This window comes from Rhincodon typus, chromosome 31, assembly GCF_021869965.1.
Source record: "Rhincodon typus isolate 14 chromosome 31, sRhiTyp1.1, whole genome shotgun sequence".
Lineage (NCBI taxonomy): Eukaryota > Metazoa > Chordata > Chondrichthyes > Orectolobiformes > Rhincodontidae > Rhincodon > Rhincodon typus.
In genome coordinates this window covers 16,575,435-16,581,116 of record NC_063362.1, presented here as the reverse complement: position 1 = coordinate 16,581,116, position 5,682 = coordinate 16,575,435, and the positions used below count along the sequence as shown (strand labels likewise).

The following is a 5,682-nucleotide window of genomic DNA, read 5'->3' as shown; positions in this document are numbered from 1 at the left end:
CCTAGGGAGAGTCAGCACCTTCAGGAGAGGAGGGGGAGCTGAACCCCGAGGAGAGTCAGCACCCTCAGGAGAGGCATTGAGAAAGTTGAATAGGGAAGAGTGGACTCAGTGAATCCTTCCCTAATTCAGCCTGGTCAGTCACTGAGACAGACAATGGAAGTGTTAAGCCCTGTTCTGGAGTGTATCCAATTTCTCATGACCTGACTCCCTGTGAGTGGACGGGCTGGTGGGTATGACACATTTTCCGGAAAGTTCTTCATTTTCACATTCCCTGTGGAGTAGAAAGCCTGTCTGAGAAGCGGATCTTAGTAGCACCTGGTACGATCAGAACAATGTCTGCACTCTAACTTGGCAGGGCTGCTTTGCAGCCACATGGCATGAGATATCATCATGATCTTATGGCAGGACTATGGAAAGCTAAGCTTCCCTCCATCCTCAGGGAGCTGTTAAATACTTTTCACAGATTTCTAACTGTGTTCTTGCTCTTGTGGAAAGTTCCTTTCTCCAGCTTCCACCCCCTTTTGGAATGAATCCCATTTTTTAAAAAAAATCAGTAATCCCGGTAAAATTTTCTCACTCGATGTGTGCTACTGTTTCTCTAACATCCTTGAGTGGGTTGCCATACATTCATCTTGTAAACTTGATAAGCACAATTTTTTTTTTCTGAAAATGTGTAATGTTAAATCAAATGCAATTGCGTTATTTCACTTGAATGAGCTCCAAGACAGGGAATTGAAGAGTTAGTGTATGTAAGAGAGAGCAAGAGAGACACAGACAGAGGAAAAGATAGAGATTCTGAATGTGAGAAAGCCATAGGCAAAGACAAACTGAGAACAAGGGGAATGCTGAGAAAGAGACTGAAGAAAAAAAATTATGGGAATTAGGAAAGTCAGGAGAGAGAATTGTATGGAGTTAGACGTACAGTCAGAGATGAAGAGAGAGAGAGAGCGTCACTGAGCTAAAGAGAGTAAATGTGTTTGTTAGAATTAATTGATCAGGTTAACAGATGCTTTTCTCTGTTGGGAGAGGTAGCTTAACCATGATTTTCTTATACGGTAAAGTGCAAATGTTCCTGAAGAGCATTAAAATTTTATTTCCACTTCACACAGTTCCCCACAGTCATAAGCACTGGACCAAGCTGTTACCTCCTGTAAGCTCCTGACAAAGGTAGACAGCTGAATACCTGTACCAACCCACCCCGGCCCATTAAAAACCGAGCTCCATTGACAGTACAGGATCAGAACATAAGACCACGTGCACAATATGATCCCGGTTGCTGAGAAACCCAGTCAACATATCCTGATCGCCAAGTGCCACGCCTTCTTAACGGATTGAGGCACAGACCAGCCTACATGGGCTGAATAGCCTCCTTCATGCTATAATGATTTGACATGAATACATGGCTGTTCTGCAGAGCCTTGGTCTGTTGGGAGAGGATCTCAGAGGGGGTGAACTTCTAGCAGCTTTAGTGATGACCCTTGACCCTGTCCCAAAAAGACACTGTGACCTAGTTGAGATGCTTAACACAATCAAAAGAAAACGGGGTAGATAAAGGGAAACTATTCTCTCAGGTGGGAGAGTCCAGAATATGAGGGCATAATCTTAAAGTTAAACCAGGGATGCCCAAGGAACACCTGTTCACCCAAAGTAAAGGTCTGGAGTCCTCTCTCAGAGAGAACTGTTAAGATTGTAGAAAAAAATGAAAATTTCAGAAACTGCAACTGATAAGTTTTTTAATTGGATACGGGAATTAAAAATTACAGAGAGAAGGTGAGTAGGTGGAATACTGGTACAAATCCAACCGTTGTTAAATTGAAAGGCACAACTGGCTTAATGGGCCAAATGGCCTCCTCCTGTTCCAATGTGTCTGCACAATCTATTGCACTGATATGGTGCCCATCAGAGATGAGGTTGCAAACTCCTTGCAGTGCTATACTATTGGATAGATCAGTCAAGGACAGCAGGAAGCCTAAAAATGTTACTGGAGTTTTCCTAAAGCAACCAATCGTCCCCACAATCAATATCCACTGTGCTCACAGCAATGACATATTGACGTTATACCCATGGCCTTATAGCATTCCATGCTGCATACATCTGTGGTTAGAATACTATGTGTCCCAGGCCACCATAACCAGAATTCCTGAGGTAGATAACCAGAAAGAATTCCATATCAACAGGTCCCACCCATATTCTGTTGCTTTGGCAACCAAAGTTTCAGGCTCCTGACCTTTGAGTCTGGCAAAAAGTAACAGCAGGTTAACAATCATAAATTGAATTTATTAAGGAGTAAGATTACAAACATAACTTGAGGATTACAGAATCAAACAGTATGGAGGAGCAGGACTGACATCAGAGGAGACAAGGCACTAATAGAGATGATGGTTTCTTTCTCCTGATATAGAAGTGACAATCTTTTAGCAAACAATGTTACCAACTGTTTTCACTTGTTTCCTCTAGTCACCAGTTGTTTGATGGTTTTATTTACAGGGTTAGTGTATTATCACCATAAGGTCAGTTGTGGGAGGGATGGAGGCTCCTATCACAGTGTGGGATTATTGGTGGTATTGCTATGTCATGCTTGTGGGGGTGGGGGTCACAAAGATCAGGATTCTCAGGGAATGGGAATGGGAAATAGTCTTGGGAGTTGGGCTCAGTTGGGGTCATGGAAGGTGGCTTCAGTGGGGGGGTGGTCCAGCTTATTTCCGTGGGTAACTTCTACTTCTTCAGTGCTAAAATAAATAATTCATTGCTTGCCTTTGCTGGATGTCTTCACCCTGGGACTACCCAAATTCAGTCTGGTGCAGAATCTCAAAGTTCCACAAATGTGGAGACCAATCATTGGAGCCCATTTTCCAAATTAAAGCCGGTTAATTCATTTTTAAAACAAGCAGATAGCCAGTGGAAGGCCCTGACCAACATTGCGCAGGTGAATGGAGTGGAACAGCAATCGCTTCCCCTGCACACACACACCCCCAACATCCCCCCCTCCCCCAAACCCCCAACTCATTCTGAGCAGTAACCAGGTTCGGGTTCTGTGGGAGTCCTGTGCTTTCATTGTCTCAGTCTATGGGTGCCTATGAAGATCAAAGTTAGGGTTGATAGAAGATTGCCAGGGTTGGGCAGTGGCCTGTGGGAATCAAGGGGACTCGGGGTCTGAGGGAGTCAAATTGGCAGCAGTCAGGTCTGTAAGAGCCTTTGGGGCTCACATTCTGAATCTGCGGAAGTCGGGAAGTTTGGATCAGGGTCTACGGGAGATTGTGGGAGTCAGGGTCTGCAAAGATCAGGGTCAGGCTTGTCATGGGCCAAGGTCTGTGTAGGTGGTGGTGTCTGTGAAGGGGTAGGGGGTTTCAGGGTATGTGGAAGCTGGGGTCAGGGTGTGTGGATGTGGGGGGCAGGGTTTGTGAGGGGGGCAAGGTGCGTGGCAGATCAGTGTGCACCAGAAGGGGTTGTCAAGGAGCGCAGAGGGAGCTAAGGAATTGTGGAGGGGATAAGGGAGCACAGGAGGCGGGGTGGGGAGGTGTCAGGGTGTGTGAGGGTCAGGGTCTGTGGGATTTGGGGTCAGAGTGTGCAGGAATGGAGTTATTCTGAACTCCTCTAATGATGACCTTTTGCAAGGAAACAATTGGTAAGTTTTGTTGTCCTGAACAAGGGCTGTCTATTGGACACAGTGATTCGCCATTGGGAACCCAGCAGCCTTGTTTGACTTCATTCGACTTTATTTTATTTATTCGATAAGTGACAAGAGAGGAAGTTGTGAGCGTTTGTAATTAGAATATGGGATGATTAGTTGGATGGAGCTAGATTCCATTTGATGTTCAGTGAGTCACTATCACCTCGATGAGTGCAAAGCGAGGGAATGAGAGAGATGTTCACTCTCCTTTGATCCATTGCCTCAGGCTCACTTCACAACCACTTCCAGTCTGACTGAGCCAGTTATTCCTGGCAAGTGTCTGTTAGAGATAAGAACAGAAACGACCACACCAGCAATTGGCCAATCTGTGAAATTGCAGTAGAATCTCAATATCTGACATACAGCTCCAGTACAGGTGCTCCCAAATACCTGCAATATTTTATCATGCTGTCAGAGTCTCCTGGGTTGGAAGATAAATACTCTCTCTTTTGTTTCCTTTTCTCTGTAAATCTTTGTTCGACTTTCTTGTTGGAGGGTCGAAATTATGATTGCTACTCTTCTCCTGTAAGCTTGAATCTCTTTGTGCAAACATTCTCTGTTCTTTTTTCCACAAAATTGCCAATAAAATAGCACCACAAGGAACTTCATCCAAGAATGTTACTGTTAATAGAAAAACAAGCCTCAAAGGAGACCACCCCCCAAACTTCCATCTCTCATCACTCTACTTTTTCTCTGCTTGTCTCTCTCCCTAACACTGTCACACTCTCCCTCACTCACACTCTCTCTTCCCTCCCTGAATACATTCACTCTCCATCTCCCTCCTTCCCTCTCATCCATCCCTCACCTCCCCCTCTCTCATCCAATATCTCTCTCTCGAGCTCTCCCTCATTCTTCTTCCCTCACTCCCATCAATTCTCCCTCCTTCATTTAATCTCCCTTGTTTCTCCATCCTTCTCCTTCATTCCCTTCTGTTTCTCACCTCTGATTGCAATCTGTCTGCTGAGCACTCCCAGAGTGATTCTGTGTTTTGGCTCCAATCCCTTGGAAACTTTAATGCTTCTTGTACAAAAGACAGAGGATCAGGGTTGATGATGTGGTGACAAACAGACAGATATCAAAAGCCTGTTTGAGACACAAAGGTCAATTGGCCGCATGTGCTTTCCGTTAGTTACAAATACCAGACTGACAGGGGCAGGCCCTGTGATTAATCCTTGGCCTCCTTCCTTTTCTCACCCTGTAACTGCAGATGACTCTGCAGAGCTGAGTATGAGACTAAAATTCACTTGGAGTTCTGTTGTTATTACACCATGGATCTGAAGGTTCATTCCAAAGTCATAGAATCAAATACTGAAGAAAGAAGCCATTTAACCCTTTATGCATGTTCTAGCTCGTTAAAGGTTTATCCACATAATTCCAATTCTCTGTAGACCTGTAACTCTTTATCCTTCCAGCACTCATCTAATTCCCATTTGAAAGTTATCATTGAATCCACTTTCACTATTCTTTCAGTCAGTCACATTCCAGATTGTAACAACTGTGCAAAAGAGCAAACTTTCCCCACCTGCCCCCAGGTCTATTTTTACAATCAGTTAGTTCAGTGTCCTCTGGTAAATGACTGTCCTGCCAGTGAAAACACTTTCTCCTCATTTACTTGATTGAACCACTTATAATTTTGATGTCAGTCATCACTTTGTTGCAATCACACCTGTGGCCATCATTTTCTTTAACTCCACTTGTTATCCTCGCATCTCCAGTGGTTTCATGGTGATCTGTGCTGTGGGTTCAGGGAATTGGGGTGAAAGTCACAGAGTTCCTACCTTCACGCACTCTGTATTCACTGTCCCTGAAACACTTCCTTTCTGATCATGTTTGGGAGCTGCTGATCACTTGTTGGCAGACAGTTTCCACAGATCCTCTCACAGTTAAACTCATGTCCCAACATAGTTGACACTGTCAGGGTTAAACTCGCGTTCCCTCACAGTCAACACTGTCAGGCTTAAACCTGTGTCCCCTCACAGTCGGCACTGTCTCGGTTAAACCCGTGTCCCCTC

At 44.7% G+C, this 5,682-nt stretch overlaps 1 protein-coding gene across 5 annotated transcripts in view; it reads left to right on the top strand.

Annotated features, from left to right (window-relative positions):
• The window catches only part of LOC109923956 (paired box protein Pax-7), a 120,714-nt gene that overhangs the window by 84,964 nt on the left and 30,068 nt on the right, over positions 1-5,682 (top strand). The window lies entirely within an intron of this gene.